The sequence below is a fragment of the Pseudochaenichthys georgianus genome, unplaced genomic scaffold, assembly GCF_902827115.2.
Source record: "Pseudochaenichthys georgianus unplaced genomic scaffold, fPseGeo1.2 scaffold_373_arrow_ctg1, whole genome shotgun sequence".
Lineage (NCBI taxonomy): Eukaryota > Metazoa > Chordata > Actinopteri > Perciformes > Channichthyidae > Pseudochaenichthys > Pseudochaenichthys georgianus.
This window is the reverse complement of record NW_027262963.1, coordinates 102,167-128,629: the sequence shown is the minus strand read 5'-3', so window position 1 is coordinate 128,629 and position 26,463 is coordinate 102,167. Positions and strand designations below refer to the sequence as shown.

Genomic DNA, 26,463 nt, shown 5'->3' with positions numbered 1-26,463 from the left:
AGTTACTTCACCGCTAATTTTCTGATGACTATGAACTGATTTTTAATATTGTGTATACAGTGTTCACCCACTTAGGGTCATATTGGTGATAGTACTCAAACGTGTTTACTGAATCTGTCTGACGCTGGTCTGACGTCATCACGTATGTGCTCCGCCCCCGACGTGCCGAGACGTTCTATCGCCCATGCCTTCACCAGAGTCCGCCATTAGCCCCTCGCCTCTGTTGAAGTCGCTCAGACTTTTAAGAATACTTTGCCCACCGTGCTCTCACTGCCGGAATCGTGATCCTTTTTTTTGGCCGCACTACTCTGGTGAGTCACGTCTTGCCTTTGCACAGTATTTAAATGATGTGTTATTAATGTCTGCATATGGACGTGTACTAATGCACTTTGTGTCGCATGGTGTGTTAGTTTGATTTGAGCTCTTGTTAGCTAGCCTACATTTAATATCTGCCTCACTTGAAAAATGATTTAACTTATGTGTAAGACAGTATTTTTATATTGTTTTAAGTTATATCTCAAAGTGGAACGTTTGTGTTGCGTTTCTGGAAAAGTCGAACCTGAAATGGCGGCAGGCGGCACGTTTTCTTTCTTCTTTTTTTTACCGCATTTCTGGGCATGTTTTATTAACTTAGAGGCATAGAGGATTAATTTGATCCACTACAATGTACCATAACCGTGCATTCTGCATGTTTGTAAAAGCAAGCTAACTTGAAACACTAGACTATTCATTTTACAAGGTAATTTATACCCCCAGCGTTTTCAAATACATGTAACTCAGCAAAGGCAATGATCGTGCAGTGATGATACTAATACTTCTAGAATCTGTGGAATCTCAGCTTTAATCTGATATCTTGTATGTGCAGTTACGATAAGTAGCCGATAATAAAGTATTTCTATCTATTGTCGACTTCAAAATATCGTCGACGACATATTTCCGCGTCGACGCGTCGCTACACACACGTGGGTGTGTAAACAAAGCAACAAGCAGTTCGCAATTGCACTTCAAACACAATGGAGACTGAAACGGCTACCACCTCCTCCTCACAGGATTGCGCACGAAGCCCTCAAACGAAAACATCTCGCCCTAGGTCTTCAAAAGCATGGGAATATTTTAAAGTTAGTCCAAAACGCAAAGATATTGTCATTTGCAGTCTTTGCCAAATGGAGTTGGCATATCACACGAGCACAACGGCTATGTTGGAACATTTAAAGCGGCAGCTAGCTGTGGTGGCTACCATTAGCAGCTAGCATTTGCTCTCCGATTTTTACATAAAAATGGAATTATGGATTATAAATTCAATCGTTTTTTTATACATAGACGTTAAAAACCTATGGAGTAACCGATTCAGCCGCGTTTTTTCTCATTTTAATGCCATTGAACACGTCTTTTGATCAGATCGACAGCTACGGTGGTGAGACGATCTCCCTAGAAGCTCTGTAAAGGTACGTGTTGTGATGTCTGTATTTGCTTCCCCTGTCGCGAGTCCGGATCATTCAGTGATGATACTATATACCTACATAATCTGTGGAGTCTCAGCTTTAATCGGATATCTTGTCTGTGCAGCTACGATAAGTAATAAGGGTACTTTTATCTTGAGTTCTGTGCCAATGTCCGTTAGCATTTTTCGCTCATGGGTCATTTAGATGCTTCTTATGAGACTTGTGTTTTGTTTTGGTAAACATGGTTTGTATCGTCAGTTCGCTGAGATTATTCCGTTAATCTGGTATAACACATTAATAGTTTGTTAAATATTAAGATCCCCTGAGACACAGTATCGCGAAAAAAAACGTTTTTTATGAATTGAACAACAGAAAAATAATCGTTAGATTAGTCGACTAATCGATCAAATTATCGCCCGATTAATCGTTTTCGAAATAATCGTTTCCCCCCAGCACTACTGTTCAGGAAGAAGGCGGCAAGGAAAGGAAAGGAAGCTGAAGTTCTGGATCAGCTATTCGCCTCCTATGACCTCCAGGTGAGTCGGTTATGCCTCTTGGTGTTTTATTCTCATACTAGAGTGGATTATCTTTGTCAAAATGTTGATCTCTGCGGTCGTGGAAGAGCCCTTTCTTGTGATATCAGTTGTTGTGTGGTTATAATATTTAGCATCCAAAGTAAAACAAAGAAGTTCTCTCACTCGAGGAGCAAGGTGACGTCCATGTCCTCCGTGCTCTGCCTGCATGTCTGCATGAGGATGACTCCACGTCTCTGAGGCTGTGGCATGTCAGTCAGCATAATAACTGTTTTCAATGTATGTGACAGATCATCAACAAACATAGTTTCTTGTTACATTGTTTCAGGATCTCTATCGCAGGGAGACAATTATTTGAATTGTTCAGGGTGTCCGCGGGGTCTTAAAAAGTATTAAAAGTTGATAAATCAATTTAGCCAAAAATAAGGCTTTTAAAAAGTATTAAACGGCATTTTCCAAGGTATTAAATTGTGTAGCTTTTTTGCAATAAGTATATAAATTATATTCTAGAGTTTGCCTGAATGTAATCATTGCGTAGGTGTGTAGTGTGATTCTGTGTAGTTTTATTTTTTTCATCCCATTGGATTTGACGTCATCTGAACAGGACATTGCACGCTCTCTGATGACTGCTGCTTGATAGCGCGCGAAGGTCTGTTTACGCCGGTTACAACATGGGGAAATGCAAGTTTGCATCCAAATGGTTGGAGGATATGGAGTTCGAACCATGGCTGAGGCCCGTTTCTGGGAATAACCGTGAGGCCTACTGCTGCGTGTGTCGGAAGGCGATTAGTGTTGCCTCGATGGGGATCAAAGCTGTCCGGTCCCACATGCTAAGTGCTAGCCACAAAGCCGCTGTGGGACGTAAACAACAGGTTTCAATCGCGCATTTCTGCGCAACATCCCCGCCCCCACCCACTATCGCTGAAGCTACTACAGCCTCCGCCACTTCATCTAAAGCTACTGCTGACCTCCGAGTGATGCTGGGCGCCACTCCAACGCTGCGGGCAGAGGTTCTGTGGTGCCTCAACTAGGGGTGCAACAACTAATCGACTTAATCGATTAAAATCGATTACCAAATTAGTTGCCAACTAATTCAGTCGTCGATTCGTTGGTGACGTCATCACGTGGGTTTTACGCGCCGTTAAGCTACAACGTTATTGGTACTGGAGACATTTAAAAAATATATGTCATGTATTATTGATTCAAAAAGATTATATCGCAGTCTTAGTGTGGCCAGCTCGTTTATAATATGTAAAAAGACAAACAAATGCGTCTATGATGTATTTTCGATCAGACGAGATCTCTCTCCCTGGTCTGTGTGGGAGGGGGCGGGGCCGTTTACACACACGAGGCTGCTACATGTAGCAACACACTGCGGAGGTGGCGGAGAGAACGCCGCTCCGAGGTGTGGTTACCCGTCTCGATGCTCGTTGCCAAAAGTGCAATAAGAGTTTAGCATGTGAGGGCGGTAACACGAGCAATTTGTCTAAACATTTAGCAAAAGTGCTCCACATCCAGACGGAGGAATGCACCGGGTTCGACTGTCTTTCTAGCAGCTCTGTAGCCCCATCCACGAGTAACGTTTCCACGTCAGGTGTTATGTATGCTAGCAGCAACACACGGAGTTAACTACATTATATAAACATGATGATGATGATGATTTGAGGTAACTGAATTAGTTAGTTTGTTAAAGTTTCAGCTATTCTGTTTACAATTCTGTCATCACATTATTTATTATTTGCTAAAACACTGTTGTTTCTTTTGATGTGAAATATTATTTATTTAATTTAAATGAAAAGCAATGTTCATTTTGTAAACAATTTGTTTAGTTAATTTAATAATATGTATTTTTTAATCAAGTATTCATCTTTATTGTCTTCATTGTTAGTTTCCACATATCTAAAACAACCTCAAGCTAAATCTAAAAGTTGATGGCTAAATAAGAGCTTTTGAGAAATTGTGCAAGGCATAATAGTCCGAATAGTCGATTAATCGTTTCATTAATCGATAGATTAATCGACTATCAAATTAGTCGTTTGTTGCAGCCCTAGCCTCAACACCGTAATGAAACACCAATCCATCAATTCCAATGAAGGGATTTCCGATCTTTTCCAAGCTATGTTCCCAGATTCAGAAATAGCCAAGAAGTTCGCCTGTGGAAAAGACAAAACAGGGTACATAGTCCGATTCGGCTTGGCTCCTTACTTTAAAGAACAGCTCGTTAATAGCATCAACAAGGCTGGGCCGTTTGTGCTGATGTTTGACGAGAGCCTTAATCAAGCCACCAAGAAAAACCAGATGGACGTCCACATTCGTTATTGGGATGATGGCTGTGTCCGGGCCAGGTATCTTGGGTCGCAATTTTTGGGACACGGAAGAGCCGAGGACTTGTTGCATCACATTAAAGTAAGTGTATCTCTAGTCTACTTGCATTCCGTGTTTAGGGCCTGCCTGGGCGATAGCCACGGGTCTTTTTTCTTCAATCCCAGGTCTTTTTTTATTTTCAAAACATTTATTATGAATATGAATTATGTGCTTTGTAAACGACTGAATCTTTTGTGGCACATATGGCTATTTTCGGTACATTTGGCATCTTTTCAGACGCTCTTAGGCAATTAGCGAGTATTATTTAAGATGCGACTAGCGACACATTTTTACGACAAAAGTTATTACCGGGGGAAATGCGAGACATATACATAAAGATCTATTATATGGTAATTTAGCATGTTGCTCAGAGTAATCTCAGTCAGCAGCAGCGCCATATAGATAGAATAGATAGATTATATTATACGGCTCTGGTCAGCAGCAGCACAGTGTCTCTCCCTCTGGTGAGAGTTAGTTACTATGGTTACGGGAGCGCTCTGTGTCTCTGTCGCCCCGAAACATTCTCGCTATTCACAGTGGGAGGAGAGAACGGACATACCACCAGTAATTTGTTTCAATTATAAAATGTAAGTTAATATTGCAATCTTGCTTCATGAAATTTGAACACTAAATAAATGACTAATTTAAGTGTTTGAGTGACAAACCTATAGTTGCACCTTACCGTGCATCTGAATGACCCTGCATTTCAAGAATACACTTTCAAGGATTGTTGTCATTAATTTATTACTGTTAATTCACAGGAATGTGGTGCACAACTGAAGACGAGGCAGCTTATGTCTGTCAGCACGGATGGACCCAACGTCAACTTCAAATTGGTGAACCTTCTACAGAAAGAGCATGCAGAGCTCGATGGAGGTGCTCAGCTTGTCCTTGTTGGAAGCTGTGGCCTTCACACCCTCCACAACGCAGTACAGGCCGGTTTTACGATGTGGCAGCTTGAAAGGCTCCTGAGAGCAATGCACTATCTCTTCCACAACGTTCCTGCGAGGAGAGAGGACTTCACCAGTCTGACAGGGTCCTCCTGCTTCCCACTACCATTCTGCGGCCACAGGTGGGTTGAAAATGTCCGTGTGGCAGAGAGAGCGGTTGAAATGTGGCCGATGCTACAGAAGTACGTGGATGGTGTCAAGAACAAGAAGATCCCAAACCCTGCCGCAGCCTCTTATGAGCGGCAGCACAAGGGGATCCACTCATCGTAGCCAAGCTGCAGTTCTTCTTTGCGATCTCCAGGACCTTCAGCCCCTTCCTGTTAACATTTCAAACTGATGAGCCAGTGATGCCCTTCTTAGCTAAAGACTTGGCTGAGTTACTGAAGGTAATAATAACAGTAATTAAACTGAATTTGATTAATCCACACTAACGGTTCTGGTAGTCTACTGAGACGGTTTGTGAAGAGGGAGCTCCGAGAGGACATCACCCCCCTGAAGCTCACCAAAGTCGATGCAGCTGATGAGAAGAACTGGGTCTCCCGATGAATGCTGACATAGGCCTTGGTGCTGAATCTGTCATCAAGGTAATTTGATATATTTTCAGAGATGTACAGATTTATACAGTTATGGGCCTACTATGTCTTTGCTCCTCTACCTGTACACTGATCCAGCCAGTGCAATATGATACATTGACCTTTTTACCATTGTATTATGCTAATGAAGGCACATTTGTAAATCATCCATTCTGCACAATTTACAGTCCATGTATTATTTGTCAGGCACTTCAGAGCAAACCAGGGAGCCGAGCAGATGAGCTTTCTGTGCTCACGTTCAGGAAAGAGTGCATGAAGGGCCTGGCTGCAATGGTCAAGAAAGTGCAGGAGAAAAGCCCCCTCAAATGTCCAGTCGTCAGGCACAGTGCATGTTTGGATCCCACAAACATGAGCAGGGATCCAGAGTGGGGCATCGGAAAGATGAAGAGTGTAGTCCAAAGATTCCTGCAGGACAAGCAGTTGGCAGGAGGAGTTTCAGCTGGTAGGAACAAGTATTGTTTAGGGACAACAGAAGCTTGTGTGGATTTAATTATTACACATTCTTGTTTACATTTGTTTTAGGAAATCTACAATAAACTGCTTTTTATGTGTACAGATGCTGCAAGCTATGTATCTCTCAAACGAATGATGAAGCAGACGACTGTGGAATGAAATATAATGATATATGAATATTTACTTCTTTCATTTTCTCTGTCAATGTTGTAGGTGATGTGATCGTCCAGCAATTTGAAAGATTTCTGTCTGTTGAGGGTAGAGGTGAAGGCTTCCTCTCCTTCCAGCCTTTTGAGCAGCGGCTCGATGTTTTCCTGCACGAAGCTCTCGGCACATACCCTGAGCTGCGGAGATTCTGCCAGAGCCTTCCACTTCTGTCCCACGGTCAAGCCACGGTGGAAAGGGGGTTCTCGGCCAACAAGGAGGTTGAAACTGTCAACCTCCTTGAAGAATCCCTGGAGGCACCAAGGTTGATCTGCGACCAGGTTAGTGTCTGTGGGGGCGTTCTAAAGGTGCCACTCACCAAGGAGCCTGGCTTCTGCAGCCTTCACGAGGTACAGGATTGACCTGGATCAACAACAGAAGAAGAGACAGAGTGCCACACAGAGCCTCAAGAGAAGAGCAGTTGAAGATGAGCTAGAACCGCTCAAACAGAAAAGGAAGATCCTAAAAGAAGTGTGCGGCGTCCTTCAGAAAGATGCTGATCCACTTGCTGAGCAGGCTGAGGGGAAAGCTGGATCTTTAATGGCTTAGTGTTTCTTTACTAAGTGTTCCCAGTGGTTTGCTTCCTGTCATTAACGCTGAGCTTCCTTTAAATCCCTGCGAGGCTTCACAACATTTAGTAACATTTGAAACAAACAATAATCCAAGCATTAAAACACGGAGAAGTACAGCAGGGTGAATACTGCCTTTAAAGGGGAAACACTTTAGAAATCAAAGCTCAACATGTTCTTTCAATCTCAGGGACCTGTGACTCTTTGTTCTGCGGACACGTGGCGCCTCACAGTGGGCAGAGGCGGTACTGCAGACCTCACATCCACTGCTCAGAAGGTTTGATCTTTTCTACACTTTTATACAATTTAGTCTTTATTTTAGTCCGAAATGTTCTTATATAAATCTTAGCAGGAGCAGGATAGAGACACTTAAGTATAAAAGGATAAAAGAAGACGTAATGCTGTAAGTACAAAGCAGGAATAAGTCACCTTTAAACATGTCACATAGAATAAGGTCAAACAGAACACTGAACATTAGAATACAGAATATAGTGTCTTTACATATACTGTAGTGTAAAGAAGTGAAAGTAACGGATGCACGGATCAGTGCATTGTGCAGAGTATTTAGGAGAAGGTAAAGAGTGACATCTAGTGGAGGAAACTGCACATTACCGACCTGTGTAAACAGAATTCAATCTGCAACTACAAATCCTAATATGTTGTTAACATGTTAATAATGCAGTCTATCAAATGTCAAGAAATACCTTTTTACTGTCATTCCTCTAAGAAACATGGATATTTGAAATGAAGACCAACTCAACATTGCAAAGGCAAGGCAGGTTTATTTATACACTCTAAAACATGCTGGGTGATTTCTATAAACACATTGCTGGGTTGATTTGGCTGGGTCGTAATGATGGGTTATTACTGTAGACACACTGGTGGGTTGTTCATGCTGGGGCAAAGGGGTTATCAGGGCTTCAATTGCAGTTGAACACCTGCCGGGGTTATTTTTAACCCAGAGGTTGCTTTATTCATTTCCCACTTCTGAATCATTCTGGAACCATCTCTTTGTCATTTCTCACAACACAAGGTATGTAACCTATATTTTACCTATATTTATATAATTATACCATTCTGTAACTTGTTGAATCACTAGTAACTAAGTGATTTTGAAAAACCACTAATCACCAGTGATTTCACAGAATCACCATGTTCTTGCACGCTGTGTGAGACCGAACATTACCAGCTTCTGAAAGAAAATGGGTTGTTTTAACTCACACATTTAAAAAAGTTACTTCACCGCTAATTTTCTGATGACTATGAACTGATTTTTAATATTGTGTATACAGTGTTCACCCACTTAGGGTCATATTGGTGATAGTACTCAAACGTGTTTACTGAATCTGTCTGACGCTGGTCTGACGTCATCACGTATGTGCTCCGCCCCCGACGTGCCGAGACGTTCTATCGCCCATGCCTTCACCAGAATCCGCCATTAGCCCCTCGCCTCTGTTGAAGTCGCTCAGACTTTTAAGAATACTTTGCCCACCGTGCTCTCACTGCCGGAATCGTGATCCTTTTTTTTGGCCGCACTACTCTGGTGAGTCACGTCTTGCCTTTGCACAGTATTTAAATGATGTGTTATTAATGTCTGCATATGGACGTGTACTAATGCACTTTGTGTCGCATGGTGTGTTAGTTTGATTTGAGCTCTTGTTAGCTAGCCTACATTTAATATCTGCCTCACTTGAAAAATGATTTAACTTATGTGTAAGACAGTATTTTTATATTGTTTTAAGTTATATCTCAAAGTGGAACGTTTGTGTTGCGTTTCTGGAAAAGTCGAACCTGAAATGGCGGCAGGCGGCACGTTTTCTTTCTTCTTTTTTTACCGCATTTCTGGGCATGTTTTATTAACTTAGAGGCATAGAGGATTAATTTGATCCACTACAATGTACCATAACCGTGCATTCTGCATGTTTGTAAAAGCAAGCTAACTTGAAACACTAGACTATTCATTTTACAAGGTAATTTATACCCCCAGCGTTTTCAAATACATGTAACTCAGCAAAGGCAATGATCGTGCAGTGATGATACTAATACTTCTAGAATCTGTGGAATCTCAGCTTTAATCTGATATCTTGTATGTGCAGTTACGATAAGTAGCCGATAATAAAGTATTTCTATCTATTGTCGACTTCAAAATATCGTCGACGACATATTTCCGCGTCGACGCGTCGCTACACACACGTGGGTGTGTAAACAAAGCAACAAGCAGTTCGCAATCGCACTTCAAACACAATGGAGACTGAAACGGCTACCACCTCCTCCTCACAGGATTGCGCACGAAGCCCTCAAACGAAAACATCTCGCCCTAGGTCTTCAAAAGCATGGGAATATTTTAAAGTTAGTCCAAAACGCAAAGATATTGTCATTTGCAGTCTTTGCCAAATGGAGTTGGCATATCACACGAGCACAGCGGCTATGTTGGAACATTTAAAGCGGCAGCTAGCTGTGGTGGCTACCATTAGCAGCTAGCATTTGCTCTCCGATTTTTACATAAAAATGGAATTATGGATTATAAATTCAATCGTTTTTTTATACATAGACGTTAAAAACCTATGGAGTAACCGATTCAGCCGCGTTTTTTCTCATTTTAATGCCATTGAACACGTCTTTTGATCAGATCGACAGCTACGGTGGTGAGACGATCTCCCTAGAAGCTCTGTAAAGGTACGTGTTGTGATGTCTGTATTTGCTTCCCCTGTCGCGAGTCCGGATCATTCAGTGATGATACTATATACCTACATAATCTGTGGAGTCTCAGCTTTAATCGGATATCTTGTCTGTGCAGCTACGATAAGTAATAAGGGTACTTTTATCTTGAGTTCTGTGCCAATGTCCGTTAGCATTTTTCGCTCATGGGTCATTTAGATGCTTCTTATGAGACTTGTGTTTTGTTTTGGTAAACATGGTTTGTATCGTCAGTTCGCTGAGATTATTCCGTTAATCTGGTATAACACATTAATAGTTTGTTAAATATTAAGATCCCCTGAGACACAGTATCGCGAAAAAAAACGTTTTTTATGAATTGAACAACAGAAAAATAATCGTTAGATTAGTCGACTAATCGATCAAATTATCGCCCGATTAATCGTTTTTGAAATAATCGTTTCCCCCCAGCACTACTGTTCAGGAAGAAGGCGGCAAGGAAAGGAAAGGAAGCTGAAGTTCTGGATCAGCTATTCGCCTCCTATGACCTCCAGGTGAGTCGGTTATGCCTCTTGGTGTTTTATTCTCATACTAGAGTGGATTATCTTTGTCAAAATGTTGATCTCTGCGGTCGTGGAAGAGCCCTTTCTTGTGATATCAGTTGTTGTGTGGTTATACTGTTTAGCATCCAAAGTAAAACAAAGATGTTCTCACACTCGAGGAGCAAGGTGACGTCCATGTCCTCGTGCTCTGCCTGCATGTCTGCATGAGGATGACTCCACGTCTCTGAGGCTGTGGCATGTCAGTCAGCATAAGAACTGTTTTCAATGTATGTGACAGATCACCAACAAACATAGTTTATCTTGTTACATTGTTTCAGGAGCTCTATCGCAGGCAGACAATTATTTGAATTGTTATAGTGAAAACATTATATAAGAAATGATAGATTGAGTTTGAAAAAGTATGAACTGTGCTGGTGTCAGCAAAGCTTGATTCTGTCACTGAGGTGTTAATCAAACATCATCTCTCGTGTTGCTCACATCCCGTTCAGGGTCTCGTTCCACGATTTGAATATTGCTATAAGAATTGTACTTATTGTAAGGTACGCGATGGACATGTTGAACATAATCTCCCTTTACTGCAACACTTCAGAGGTGTTGAATTCTACTTTAGGATTTATTTGAAATTAAGCTCTTTAGGTTTCAGTGTAAAAAACGGGCCCACGTGATTTAATAAAATAAACAATCAAGAGAGGGCTTTCTTTCCCGCAGCACCGGTGTTCAATACAAAGTCATCTCTCGTGTTCCCCATATGTTTTTGTATGTGTAGTAGGGAGAGATCATACTGTAAATTAGGGATGCACGATATTGGTTTTTTGAAACCGATAACTTCCTGCTTTTCAAGACCGATACCGATAATAATATAATATATATATATATATATATATATATTAAATGTACCTGTAGTTTTTGCACACCTGGTGGTAAAAAGAGACTAGTAGTGAGCAGATGACATGAGCATTACTACTATGAACAAAACAAAGCCAAGAACAGTTTCTCTCTTCAAAGTGACCATATTTATTTTCCCAAATAAACTTCTTGCCTTTTTCAAAAGCCTCGTGGATAGGTGAAAGCCCCGGTGCCTTTGCAGCTGGCTTTGGGTTTGCCGCTAGTTTAGCAGCGCAGGCGTCTTCGTACGCTTTTAACACACCATCGTAGCCATGGCGATGTTTCAGGCGACTGATCAGGTTGGAAGTATTATAGCTCGTTGCTTCTTCCCTCCTCGTGGAACTTCAACAACATGTTTGTTTGCTGTCCTGGCTTCACGGCCGCACGCCATTTACGTCACAGCCAGGCATGAGTTAGGGAGCGCTGGATTTGTGAAGAACTCCCTTCTTCCTAAACCACTAACACCACAGTACTGGCAACACGGGAGGAGCCGAGTGAAAAACAAGCGCCCCTCATCCCAACCCACCCACACCGCAGTATGTTTTTCTTTTTTTTGTACCCAAAAAATATATTATATATTATCGGGGCTATTAATACTTTTATCTGGATGACGTCATAATTCATAATATAATTATCGGGCCGATAATTATCGTGCACCACTACTGTAAATACATATTCAGTTGCCAGTTTCTTAGTTACAACTAGCTAATAGTAACAGTCTCGCTCGCTCGGGCCACACATACACACACCCTCCCGGTCCTCCAGATCCAGTCGGTGCCTGCCGGTGAGCGTGAAAGTGTGGTCTGCAGCAAGCGGGCGGCAGGAGCGGGGCTGTCAGCATCAGCTTGTAGATGTCATTTTAAACTCGATGCGCTCTGAAACTACGGGGCGGCCGAGGAAAAAAAATACACATGCGTTAAAATAATTAGTGGCGTAACATTTTTTTGGTATCGGTCTTGAGAAGCAGGAAGTTATCGGTATCGGTTTCAAAAAACCAATATCGTGCATCCCTAATACTTTTATATGTATTGGGTCTTTATGGTCCATGTGTTAAATTAATACGCAGAACTGTTCCTGAAAATTGTGTTCACTCATAAGTGATGGTTAAAATACACAGATATTTCTCAAGACCCTGGCACTGTTTTTAAGGTGTTTTTATATTTATTTAAAAGAGTTAAATATATTGAATTTGTATTGTGCTAACATGCATTGTTGTTTTATAGTGGAAAATGGAATGTTGGCGATTTGCCAAAGCGATTTGTCAAATTATCAATAAATGCATTTTTATATATGTATACGGTGTGTTTGGAGATAATTCATTACACTATTATACATTATTATTATATTCTATTTAGCCCAACAATATAGTTAATTTCAATCACTAGCTTGGGTCAAATGAACAACCCAGCACATGGGTTAAGATGATCAGCGCGTGTTCTGTCCGATAGTGACTCAGCAGCTGGGTTATTATTGGGTTATTTTTTAACCCAGTCGTTTTAAGAGTACAGCAGCTTTCAACACGAGGCTATTCAAAGAGCTTTAAACAAACCAAAGACATTCAGAGCGTTCAGAACCAGTGCAGCGGAAACACGTCATCAGATGGCTTTTCAAACGAGTCGTTCAAAAGAGAAGAGACTCAAAGAAACATGAAGCAAGACCTGCAGGTTTCTGGGAGTTTGTTCCAGATGTTTGGAGAGTAACAACTGGACTACTACAGGTTTAGTTCTGGTTCTGGAGACAGAAAGCAGACCTGAGAGTTCTGGTTCTGGGGACAGAAAGCAGACCAGAAGACCTGAGAGTTCTGGTTCTGGAGACAGAAAGCAGACCTGAAGACCTGAGAGTTCTGGTTCTGGGGACACAAAGCAGATCCAGAAGATCTGAGAGTTCTGGTTCTGGGGACAGAAAGCAGACCAGAAGACCTGAGAGTTCTGGTTCTGGGGACAGAAAGCAGACCAGAAAGCAGACCAGAAGACCTGAGAGTTCTGGTTCTGGGGACAGAAAGCAGACCCAGAAGATCTGAGAGTTCTGGTTCTGGGGACAGAAAGCAGACCAGAAGACCTGAGAGTTCTGGTTCTGGAGACAGAAAGCAGACCCAGAAGATCTGAGAGTTCTGGTTCTGCGGACAGAAAGCAGACCAGAAGACCTGAGAGTTCTGGTTCTGGAGACAGAAAGCAGACCCAGAAGAGCTCAGAGTTCTGGTTCTGGGGACAGAAAGCAGACCAGAAGACCTGAGAGTTCTGGTTCTTGGGACAGAAAGCAGACCAGAAGACCTGAGAATTCTGGTTCTGGGGACAGAAAGCAGACCCAGAAGACCTGAGAGTTCTGGTTCTGGCGACAGAAAGCAGACAAGAAGACCTGAAGGTTCTGGGGACAGAAAGCAGACCCAGAAGATCTGAGAGTTCTGGTTCTGGGGGCAGAAAGCAGACCAGAAGACCTGAGAGTTCTGGTTCTGGGGACAGAAAGCAGACCCAGAAGATCTGAGAGTTCTGGTTCTGGGGACAGAAAGCAGACCAGAAGACCTGAGAGTTCTGGTTCTGGAGACAGAAAGCAGACCAGAAGACCTGAGAGTTCTGGTTCTGGAGACAGAAAGCAGACCCAGAAGATCTGAGAGTTCTGGTTCTGCGGACAGAAAGCAGACCAGAAGACCTGAGAGTTCTGGTTCTGGAGACAGAAAGCAGACCCAGAAGAGCTCAGAGTTCTGGTTCTGGAGACAGAAAGCAGACCAGAAGAGCTCAGAGTTCTGGTTCTGGGGACAGAAAGCAGACCAGAAGACCTGAGAGTTCTGGTTCTTGGGACAGAAAGCAGACCAGAAGACCTGAGAGTTCTGGTTCTGGGGACAGAAAGCAGACCCAGAAGACCTGAGAGTTCTGGTTCTGGCGACAGAAAGCAGACAAGAAGACCTGAAGGTTCTGGGGACAGAAAGCAGACCCAGAAGATCTGAGAGTTCTGGTTCTGGGGGCAGAAAGCAGACCAGAAGACCTGAGAGTTCTGGTTCTGGGGACAGAAAGCAGACCCAGAAGACCTGAGAGTTCTGGTTCTGGCGACAGAAAGCAGACAAGAAGACCTGAAGGTTCTGGGGACAGAAAGCAGACCCAGAAGATCTGAGAGTTCTGGTTCTGGGGGCAGAAAGCAGACCAGAAGACCTGAGAGTTCTGGTTCTGGGGACAGAAAGCAGACCCAGAAGACCTGAGAGTTCTGGTTCTGGCGACAGAAAGCAGACAAGAAGACCTGAAGGTTCTGGGGACAGAAAGCAGACCCAGAAGAGCTCAGAGTTCTGGTTCTGGGGACAGAAAGCAGACCAGAAGACCTGAGAGTTCTGGTTCTTGGGACAGAAAGCAGACCAGAAGACCTGAGAGTTCTGGTTCTGGGGACAGAAAGCAGACCAGAAGACCTGAGAGTTCTGGTTCTGGCGACAGAAAGCAGACCCAGAAGATCTGAGAGTTCTGGTTCTGGGGGCAGAAAGCAGACCCAGAAGATCTGAGAGTTCTGGTTCTGGGGGCAGAAAGCAGACCAGAAGACCTGAGAGTTCTGGTTCTGGGGACAGAAAGCAGACCAGAAGACCTGAAGGTTCTGGGGACAGAAAGCAGACCCAGAAGACCTGAGAGATCTGGTTCTGGGGACAGAAAGCGGAGGAGGAGGAGGAGGAGGAGGAAACATGTTTGCATTTAGGTTTATCTCAAATATAAATTACATTATAAAATATTTTCATTCTTTAAATTTAAAGCATTATTTAAAAAAAATGATAATACACATTTTATTTTGGTGATCCTTCCTCTTCGTATGAAAACACCTGATAGTGCTCTCACAGTGGAATGTGTTCAAATAAAACCCCTTAAAATCCCCCTTAAGAAAACCCTTTCATATAAGACATTATGGTGTGCTCCTTGAAACCCCTTAACAACATCTGGAACCTCTGCTGAAAACCCCTTATCTCTTAAGGAGCTCCCATAAAGCCTGGTTTTAAACACTTAAAAACCCTTAAATTATCCCTTAAAGGCTCTTTATATCACTCGGATTTAATAAGAACACCTTAAATCTCATCCCTGACACCCCTTAAAATTATCACATTCAATATTCTCTAGATCAGTGTTTCTCAAACTTTTTCATACCAAGGACCACCTAACCAATAAAAAAACACTCACGGACTACCTAACTCCAGAAATATTCAAAAACACATCGTTTTTTACAAATCGCCTGAAAATGGTACAAACAAGTGGCCACATGTGTGACGAAGGTGTTTATCTGGGCTATTTCATGCAATCGAAAGTGAAACTTAAGCTCGCTCCATTGCGGAGATATTCCCGCGAGAGTGCGAAAAACTTAAATAAATGTATTTCTTTCAAATGTGAAATGTTACCAATATACTCACGGACGCTCACGGACCACCAGTGGTCCGCGGACCACACTTTGAGAAGCACTGCTCTAGATACACAAATATATCTTTAAAAATAATAAGAACTGTTTAAATCCCCTCCAGGTCCCCCGAAACCCCTTAAAAATATCAGAGTCCTCAAATCTTCCCTGAAACATCTTAAAGGTTTATCAAAACACCTTAAATCTTCCCTGTAACCCCTTAAACATGTATCAGAACACCTTAAAGCAGGGGTCGGCAACAGGCGGACCGCGTTCCGGATCCGGACCCAGACGCCGACCTATACGGACCCGGAGCTATAATCAATACATTAATAGGGGATTTTTCGGCGCCTCCCGCTTTCTTAACGCTGATTTGGGTGACTTGTGTAATTCGTGGAGAACGGAAGAGTTTTCGTTTTGGGGGTGGGGGGGGGGGAGTCCGTACGTCAGTCGGACAACTTCACACTTCAAAAAATAAGAAGAAATCTAGACCGCAAAAATAATTAAACAAGCGAGTACCTGTTTTTCCTGGCCAAGGACAGGTTCCTTGAACACAACACTAGCGTAAGGTGTCTTCACGTGGTATGTCTCGTCTGAAAGGAGTGCTGACAGAAAGCACCGGAACGCCGCTCCAGCTCTTCAAATATTGCAATACCCTTAAGGAGCCGTACACATGCCGCAGTGTTTGCGTGGCTGTGTCTTTAGTTGTAAGCACAGTGGCGATCTGTTGTTATTAGCATCTGGTTAGCTAGCTATGCTAACGAATTTAAAGAGCTTTTCCACAACCAGGTGGAAGAGAGCTCTCTCCTGAGAGGCTCACATAACCTCAGCTCAGTGAGGTTAAGGCACACCTTGATATGATCATTATAGTTATTAATGAGACTGGAACAAAAAAGTTGTTAAAAATAACAAGAATAGAGTTTAAAAGGGGAGTGATTTGTAAAATATGCTTACATGCATGCATACGTGAGTCATGGTGAGATATCTGGATGAAGAGGTTGCTTTTTCTTTGCACAGCATGAAAGAAAGGCCAAATGAATGGGCTGTGATTTTTGTTTTTTTAAGCAGAGGTTGAGTTCAATCATTTGTACGACCCTCGGAGGATGTTTTACAAATTGAAAGGAAAAAGGTTCCCCACCCCTGCTGTAAATAATAATAAAAACCCTTGATTTTTAACTTAACATCTCTGTCTCCTATTGATCTGAATATATTATAAAGAAACGCCAGTTAATTGAAGCATTATAGCACAGGGTCAGATGGTATATTACGCTGTCTTTTTCCTGCTTCGAATAGTTCTCTCTTTTTTCACCATACCTGCACTGTAAACAATTACCAGCATTTCACAACATTTAACAGTATTATTTTACAGTGACATATTGTAATCAAGGCCCCCTGTAATATCCCAACAAATACATGTAAAAATGACTGTATCCTTGGATTTCACAGCATTTAACTATTATTTCACAATAAAATACTGCAATCAAAATCCTCTGTAATATCACATCAAATGTTGTAATATCACAACAACATTGTAAAAATTGCAAGGATTTCACAGCATTTAAGAGTAGCATATTACAGAGAAATATTGTAATCAAAAGCCCCTGTAATATCACAACAAAATATCTATAAAACAGTAGAATTGGATTTCACATTATTTAACTATTATTTCACAGTAAAGCACTGTACTCAAAATCATCTTAGCACAACCATGATAGACTGTATATAAAGAGCACAACTCATTACTGTAAAATTTGAATTGTGCACCATTGCACATGTGCAGAATAGACTATTCTAACCGGCGTGTGTCCTGGCAACCCTGTCTCCTAAAAATTACGTTCCCACAGAACTAAACTGCATTCTCAATTACGTTTAGCTAGAAATGTATTTTTACAACGATTCCAGGGATTCCTGACTTGAGTTTCTAGCACCAGGGAAAGTGCAAAAAGTGCCCCAAATCAGCGTCTTAATTTACCCAGGGCCTAGTGCTTGGCTTTCGGCATGAAAATTCAGGAAACTCCCCTGAGTATTTTATTACATATCTCAACTTTGGAGAGGAGTTGGGGGACAAACGACACATCAAATCACATCTCCACATCAAACCGAAGCTAACTAGAATACTCTTGTCTGCCTAGCATGCGGGGAAATTGGCGTGCTCTGTCACCACAAGAGCGAGAGTGAAAGCGGCTTAATGGAAGGCTTTGTCCCGTTTTAAGCCATAACGTTTGACATTCGGAGCAGCAGAGGGATGAATCTGCATGTACTCTTCGAGGCGATTCCAACGACACCAAGCTCAAAGCTGTCAGACCTTCCTTTGTGCCGTCTAGAGTACTGAGAGCCATGAAAACATGACCTTTAACCTTAGTTTGAGACTTGGTTGAAGGTCACAGCGGCCCCAAATTTTGCAAGCGGGTTCCACACAAGTTAAGCAACACACTCTCAAATTCTCGGAGCGCCAAACACCTTTTTTCAATTTTTTTCAATTTTCTCTCCCTCCCTCACCAAAGGGTGTCCAATCCTTAGCTCGAGACAGGATTTTGTGTGAGTTTGACATTAGATTGAAAAAAAATGTCTGGGTGGGTTACGGTTCCCATATTCCAGATACCTTATCTGGGCCCTATTTAGACGCCCCTGGTGAAAAAATTATCTTTCCAGCCCTTTCCAAAGTCAGGTTATTAAAGATTATTTAACAAAACATTTCAATAACGTGCTTTAACCACTAGGTGTCCCTATTTACCAATTGGATCAAATATATAAGTCAGCCGAATTAGTGTTGATACTGAAAGGAGACGTATTGTGTGAAAAGAAATGGAATATGTTGTTTAATTGCTGATATATTTATATTTATTTTATTCTGCTGAGAAAGTTGAAGATCACGTGACATACACGCCAGAAAAAACGTAATTTCTGGGTATTTGTGGCGCTGGTCCACTGGTTTGCCTGTTAACCGTAGGTGTCACGTTTGAAGGGACGAAACGGAACGTCATCGCTCGAACGGCCAATCATATCGCGCTTTGAGGAACCCAAAGCCTCCTAACAGAGATGCCTCGATCCTTTCGAAAATTCGCACGGAGGCAACAGTCAAGGTGAACATCTGTGAGTTTCTCCAAAGCGGTTACCATCGGTAAACAGCAAGTAAGTACTGCCCATAATGTGGATTAGTGGTGGATATTATGTGCTTTCGATTGCGAACGCCAGTGGAGTAGTGTCGTGTTGGTTTGTACATGGTAGCGAATAGATAGCTAGCGTTAGCTTGATAGCAGCCATGTCCACCTTCAAGCAGGTGGCCTTAACGTTAGCCTAGCTAGTGCTAGCCAGCGCCGTATATGGCTATGGTAGATGGCTCTGGTGCTAGCCAGCCAACTGTTGCTGACTGTTCCATTTGTTGGCAGAAGGCTTATGCTGTATTCGAATGAAAGAGTGAACAATGAATACTTTAACAGGTAAGACTGGCATAATTGCCATTGGTATACGCTAGTTAGCTTAGCATTGCTGCTAAGTTTGTATTCTGACGCCATGGTCTAACTAACTTACTAGTAGGTTAGCTGATGTTAGCTAGCTAATGAATGTTTATTGTGCTAGGTGCATGGTGGTTTCATGACATTGTCTAATCAAATTAGACCTAATCTAAATCGGTGTCAAAGTTGGTAACGTTAGTTGCTCTTACAATGTTCTTAATGAATTCGTCACAGACCCTATTGCACATTGGTGTCACCACGTGTCATCACTCGGGCTGCATCAAACGACTAATTTGATTATCGATTAATGAAACTATTAATCAATTATTCGGATCGTTAAGGTTTTAACTGTACTACTCGGGGTTCGTACGGGTGCTTGAAATCCTTGAAAATGCTTGAAATTTGACGTGGTGTTTTCAAGGTTGGGAAAGTGCTTGAATTTTGGGAATGGTGCTTGAAATTGAGATAAAGTGCTTGAAAATGTAAATGCTTTACTTTTACAATAAATTGCTGTCCGACTGAATAGTTTGCTTTTTAGATTAAAAGAAAAGAATTGCTTCGCTTCTACATAAAACAGCTCCGCTGCGGCCTTCCCGCGCTATGCGCGCGACCTGCAAGTGTTTTACGTCACGTGTGACCTGGGCATTCTGATGAGAGATAGATGACTGTGTGCCAGGACAGGAGGTTGCCGTTTCAACGAGCGTTGGCTAGCAGAAGACAAATACAAGCCATGGCTAAGACGAGGGTCAAGCCCACGAGTAGCCTCCTGCAAAGTTTGCAAAAATAACGATGCGAGAGTCTGCGCTGACGAGCCACATGAAAGGTACGCCGGAGTAGAGCATTTTAGATTAGGCTAACGTTGCATGTTACGTTTGTTTAAGCTAACGTTAGCTAGCTGAATAGCGAACTCGATGAGGGATAATAATAATTGCAGGGGACAATCATTTCAGAGGAGCGTACCTATGTTAATATGTGCGTTACAGTCGCCATCGTGTGGTGCTCAGAGGATGAAGCTCTCACGGCATTTCGTGTTATAGTTACGAAATATAATCTATTGATTCGACACCGAGCGATTTATTTCTACTGTATGTTTCGTGCCTAAACCAAATGTGACTTGCTCTATCGAAATCAGTCACATTGACCCGAAGACACGTTTTCGTTTGTATTACTGGTCTGGGGGAAGCTCGCGAGTGAGTGTGTTTGTGTATTTTTGCGTTTGTGTACCGGGGAAACCCTCACAAGAAACACCGGCTGTTGTTATGCTTGCTGTGACGTTACATTAGTCCGTTCTCCGCTTGTAATTATGCCGAAGCTTCAAAGTTGTATTTATCATCTGAATTTTCCAAAACAAGTTTAATATTCTGAAAGCCAAGACTTTGTTTATTTGAAACCAGATGAAAAACAAACTGTCTTTTATATCAAATTGAAGTATTATACAAGTAAAATTACATTTTGCTTTAAGTATTATCATCGAAATAGCGACAGTAAAAGTAGTCATTGTGCAGATTGGTCCATTTCGTAGCTGGTTGAACCAGGTTGAACCGAAGTCTGATTTAACACTGCTCTCAAAACATGCTCAGACATAAAAAGTTGAACTATTTTGTAGCCTCATTGTAGCCTGTGGCTTACTTAGAGTTTAAGCCTCGCCTAGCGAGCAAAGTTTCAATCACTCAATACTTTCATCAACACTACTCTGGATGATAAAGGATTACCAAACTCTCTCTCCCTTACCTCTTCACAATGTTTACAGGTTCGCAATGTTTATAGGTTATTGCAATGCGTAATGTCATTTCTCTGAAAACACGTTTTTTTTAAATCTTATTTTACTTCTATACTATTCTAGCCTAAATTAGCTTCCACTTTTACCTGCATTTTGTACACTGTCCTGTTTTGCACTTGTCCTGTCTTGTCCCTGTCCAATGTTGTCTTTATGTCAGTACCTACCAGCAACACATTTCTAGTATGTTGTAAAACTACATGGCGAATAAACAGATATTGTATCTTGTATCTTCCTCTAGGCCTACTGATTGCCTGCCTGGTGTTGACCGACGCGACGAGGTGTATTGCCTAAATCCTAAATCCAATCCACGGATTGCTTCCTAGTTGGAGGTAGGCCTAGTATGCAACACAGACCGTAGTTTATAGACTGTGCATAACTGCAGTCCCCAGCTCCAGTGCTTCCCTCCATGAAGTACTGAAGCTCAGACATTTGTTACCTGTGCAGCACACCTGAGATTAATCACTTCATCCAATACTGTTTGACAGTACATTTATGTGAGCTTACCTCTCTTGCTTCCCTGTGGTGGTTTTTTACTGCCTCTATTCCAGATTTGACATCCTCGTGATCCTGGTGTGCGTGCGCCATCCTCGAGGAAATTGCTAGTGACTGTTCGAGTGTTGTTGCAGCTAAGGTAGTTAACATTTCGATATGATTGTGTGACTGCGGTCTCGTCTAAATGGGATGCTCGACTACCTGACCTTGAACACCTTTACAGCATGTTCATAATCTGCATGCAAACTGAAAAATTCCTTTTGTTGGTTGCCTTTGTAATTTCTCCTTTCTCTGGTCTCCTTTTTTCAAGGTCATCAGAGAGGCCAACCATCCTCTTCAGTGTCAGGCAGATTGAATTATGTTTGGGTAGGTAACTAGTTACCACGCACAACAATGTTCCACTGTAAATATATTGGATGTCAACCTATGATTCCTATCCCTAGGTGTGTGAGGTGGTGCCCAGCAGAGTTACCAGAGGGGGAGACCGAGGCAACGTTGGAGGATTCGAAAAGGGATCTGCGGAACATCTACTCAGGCATGCAATCTACTTTCTTTTTGGTGAATTGACACCTAAATAAACATCCCACATTAAACAAAAAGGCCACCTTAATATTCAGAATGAGTAATGATGAGAGCATGAAATTAAAGGTTTGACACTCAAAATGTCCCAGAGGTGGGGACATTGAATTTAATTGTTGTTACTTGGGTACTCTCAAACATGTATTTGTATGTCTGTACACAGAGGAAGGGATGGGTGGTGCAGAGAGAGCAGAACTTCTGATGGTGAGGACCTACATCATCCTGCGGAGGTACCTCAACAGAATGCCTGCACCAGCGATGTTGGAGGTCAAAGAGGAATGGCCTTTTCTCAGAGAGGGCTTTTCTCCCACTTTGGCCTCCTGACGGACGTCAACATACTTCAGAAGCTCCGAGAGGCCCTGGGTCAGAGAGGACAGACCATCCTGCATTTCTGCCAGAAACTGGACAACCCGAAGATCAGGGAATTTCTGGCCAGCTATGATCCAGAGGGTTCGGAGAAGGCTGCCTGCATCCTCCAGCTCCTTATGGTCTACTTTAAGGAGCCTACCGAGAAACTGATGCTCGAAGTTGATGTACGTTTTTTTTAATTTATTTAAAATGCTAAACGAGTGATTACATTAGGGGCAACTGAAGCTCAGTTGGTAGAGCTGGTCGTTCATCGACCGTAGGGTTGGTGGTTTGAATCCTGGCTCTGACTGTCCGCATGTCGGAAGTGTCCTTGAGCAAGACACTTAACCCCCAAGTTGCTCCAAATGGGCCGAGCTGATCTGTGTTGAGCTGTAGTGCACGGATTAGCTGTTGCCTTAGCATCACCCAGACGGGGGCTACACATTGGTTTGTGGACGTCCATTTGTAAGTGCTTTGGGTGTCTTGAAAAGCGCTATATAAATGCAAGTAATTATTATTAGACCATTTATTATGTTCTGATTTACCTCTGACCAATGAACGATCTTCATCCTTGCATAATGTTAAATCTATGCTATTGTGTGTTACTTTGTTACAGACCTGTGCCACTGCTGCTAATGTAGTGAATACTGCAGCACTCCCAAGCACCCCCTGCTTGATCATTCAAGGTAATGTAATGTTCAGGGATGGGATTTTTCCTGTTTATACAGGATTTCCTGCTTTTCTGACCTGAATGGCTAGACTTCACTGCTGCTTTTATTCTAGTTATATAATTTCTCTTGGGACATCCCTGTTCTGCTCCACCATCGATGAGGTATAGGATACTGAATGGTTACTCTAAAGATCTTAAGTGTTCCTTTGCATCGAGGGGAGAATCTGACTGAAGGCCTTCCATCTCCTGCACTACATTCAAGTCCAGTCTGTGAAACGACACTTACGATACTCTGACGCCATATGTTTCAGCGATTCGCGTTAGTTAAAATCTCTAGCCTGTTTCAATGATTCAGGGGTCTGACGAGTTGACATGTTCTCGTTCCAGCTGGGCTCGTAACTAGGGTTGGGTACCGAGAACCGGTTCCGGTTCGGAACCGGTTCCAACATTTCGATTCCAACGGTATCATTTAGAAATGTGAATTTCGGTTCCGCTTTTCGATTCCTGAGGAAATGTTTCTCGCCGCTCTCCGTAGCCGACTGCATGACTGCAGCGGGGCGGGAAATGTAGCGTTGTATCTACATTTCCTACAGTGTAACCTGAGACCAGGGCCGGCCCGTCGCACTGGCATTATAAATGTTCGCCTAGGGCGCCAGATCTGTGGAGGCGCTGCGCTGACAGCTCTGGGAGGAAAACACATGTTTTTACCGTTGGTGCTCATCCTAATTTTCGGCCTTGATGTAACAACATTCATAATTAAGTAATTAAGTAATTAAGTAAATGTAACACCCTTTTCATTTGCCCTGTACGATGGGCGCTGCAAGTGATGAAAATGGGGGATGTTGGCTTATCTGGCAACCGCAGCTCACGAGGGTGCACTGGAACCGGCGCTGTTGTTATTAGCATCTGGTGCTAGCTGCTCTTACGGAAGAAGAAGATGTTTCTACAATGAGGTGGAGGAGAGTCCTCTCCAGTCAGACTGAGAGGCTGATAACTTCAGCTCAGTGAGGTAAGGACTCTCAGTGCTTAGATAGTTCACTTTAGTCTAAGTTATCTCAGTGGGTCTCAAACGTTTTGATCACAATTTATGTAAACACATATTTCCAAGGCACTCTTTTATAATTATTGGGATAAAACAGGTTTGAAATCATTCCAATGTATACTATAGGACAGTAAACCAGACATATCGTTTTAAACTGGAGAGATAAAAAAATATGCATAAATAAAATAGTAAAATAAGATCTGAATGAACAACAAAAATAAAATGCGTTACATGTAGGCTATTTGTTATTTAATTATTCAAATGTAAACCGATCTTCTTCATATGGGTGTTTGGAGGTGTACCCCCTAGATCTAGTCTCTAGTAATTCTGCGTGTGCACCAGATTGAAGCATTTTACTTCAAAATGTTCAAACATTTCTTCCCGGTATGCCTGAGAGGCAGATATGCTTGTTTTTCTCAACAAGAACTGTTTTTAAAAGTTGAACTGTTGCAGCTTCAGTGGTTCTCAGGTTACAGTTACATAGCAGTGAATATAAACAGACTGATTAATGTGAATATTACTTTAAACTAACCTGTGTAAAAGTTTCTCGAATAAATGTAATTTTGTTGGTGGAAGAAGCATGTATCATTTTTTTACCCTGCCCCTCAAAGAATCGGAATCGAGAACCGTTAAGAACCGGAATCGAAAAGTAGAATCGGAATCGTGGAAATTCAAACGATACCCAACCCTACTCGTAACCCATAGAGGAATGAGGTTAAACCGTCTATCCATAAAGGCAGAGGGGGGAGGGCTAGGGAGTTGCTTTGTCGTTCAGCCAGATTCTCCTATCTGCACAGGGACCTTTGATGCTTTTACAGTGACTGTTAAGTAGCCTACCTCACTGATGGTGGAGTAGACAAGTGCTGTCCACCTGGAGGGTTCTGTGTCATGTCCTTGCATGCTCTGCACTGTATATTTTCCTGCTTTTTGTTCCTTGGCCAATCATGAAAGTTACTCAGATCTGGTATTGACATCTCTAGCTCAAGTATTATTTTTGATTGATTCTAGGAATGTACCTATCCACAATAACGCATGACGGGGTATCTGTTCATTTCAGGTGACACAATGAAGCCTTCTGGGTGGATGCTATCCACCGAGGGACAAGTGGTAATGGGCCCACACCCATTTTTTTTGCATGGGGTAGCTGCTTTATTCAGCAGCGACGTCTTCAACCTCAAATATCCCCTTGGATCATGCACACTGGAGTTCATCCAAAGGTATTGTAACACTCAAACACATGATCAATGTCATCAGTAAGACTTATCATGCAAAGTTGTGTTTCACTATCTGGCTATTAAGTCCTTGCCTTTCTACGGAGGCCATAAAGTAGATTAAATGCTTTGAGTATGAAGCCTGGAACCAACTATGCGAATTGGGACCACACCATCACTTGATGTTGCTGGGCTATCTTGTTAAAAAATTGACATAATGGTTTAATTCACATTATAGTATGGCTTCAAAATTCAGATAAGTAAGTAAACCTTATGTTAGAGGTACCTGAGGCACTCTGCTAGGCTACAAATAATGTTATTGTGAGAGGATGATGCAACAGGTTTGGACTAGTAACAGTCGGTGTGGGAAAAGACACAGGTGAACACCTTGATAAATGCTGCCTGCAATACATGAGTGTATTTAAAACTGAAACTTATCTTTGCTTTTTAACAGGTGCTTCTTGGGCATCAACCCGGAGAAAGGCTCCAAGGCAAAGAAGCGAAGCTCCATTAACCCTCACGTGAGCACCCTTCACCGGAAGCTGATAGACTTGGTCTGCATAGACTGCATGGTGTGCGGGGACAAGTCCAGTGGGAAGCATTACGGTCGGTTCACCTGCGAAGGATTATTTGTTTAAAGGATCCGTTAAGGGTTCATCTGTTTTTTATGGATAGTTGAGGTGAACTAGTTCATGTTCCTGTTTGTTTACTCTGTTGTTTATTTTGTCAATAAATATGCCAGTGGGCTTCCATTGATTTTACCTCATTTGTGCGTTTGGTGTGTTTTTAATTGTACAATAAGATTACGTGCATTTTTGTAGTGCAGCTCCAGTACTTCCAGGAGGAAGCTCACACTTTGGTTTCCTGTTAAACTTGGACAGGAAACCATTGTATGAGCTTCCTCCAGGAAGTACTGGAGCTGGGGATTACAGTTATCCACGTGTATCATTGTAAATTCACAGTAAATGACTGGCTACTCCTGCAGTACTTTCACAATAGACATGTAAAAGTACAGGCCCTTGTTGTAATTAATGTACAACAACATGATGTAATTCCCCAGTAACATACTGTAATATCACAGTAATTGAAGCTGTGAAGTTACAGTATACAGTTGTACCTTTACAACAATGCATTGTAATATCATGGATGTGAAATTACAATACATTGCTGTGAAGACATTCACAGTAAATTGCTGTGAACCTTACTGTGAAAGTCATGCAACAAGTTGCCAGGTAATTATTGTGAATTCACGGTGGATATTTTTACAGTGTGTGTTTGCATCACTGTAACCAATGAGCACCTGCATGTGTGTATGAGAATAG

At 42.3% G+C, this 26,463-nt stretch overlaps 1 protein-coding gene, 1 long non-coding RNA gene and 1 pseudogene across 2 annotated transcripts in view; 1 reads left to right on the top strand and 2 right to left on the bottom strand.

Annotated features, from left to right (window-relative positions):
• The window catches only part of LOC117442236 (NACHT, LRR and PYD domains-containing protein 3-like), a 123,494-nt gene that overhangs the window by 57,781 nt on the left and 39,250 nt on the right, over window positions 1-26,463 (bottom strand). The gene's annotated exons all lie outside the window — the stretch shown is intronic.
• Window positions 8,505-25,907, top strand: LOC117442237 (uncharacterized; annotated as a pseudogene).
• On the bottom strand, window positions 12,715-13,159 carry LOC139433394 (uncharacterized). The gene is made up of 2 exons (XR_011642879.1): window positions 13,038-13,159; window positions 12,715-12,961 (listed from the first exon to the last, which is right to left on the bottom strand). It is a non-coding gene; the product is annotated as an uncharacterized lncRNA (long non-coding RNA).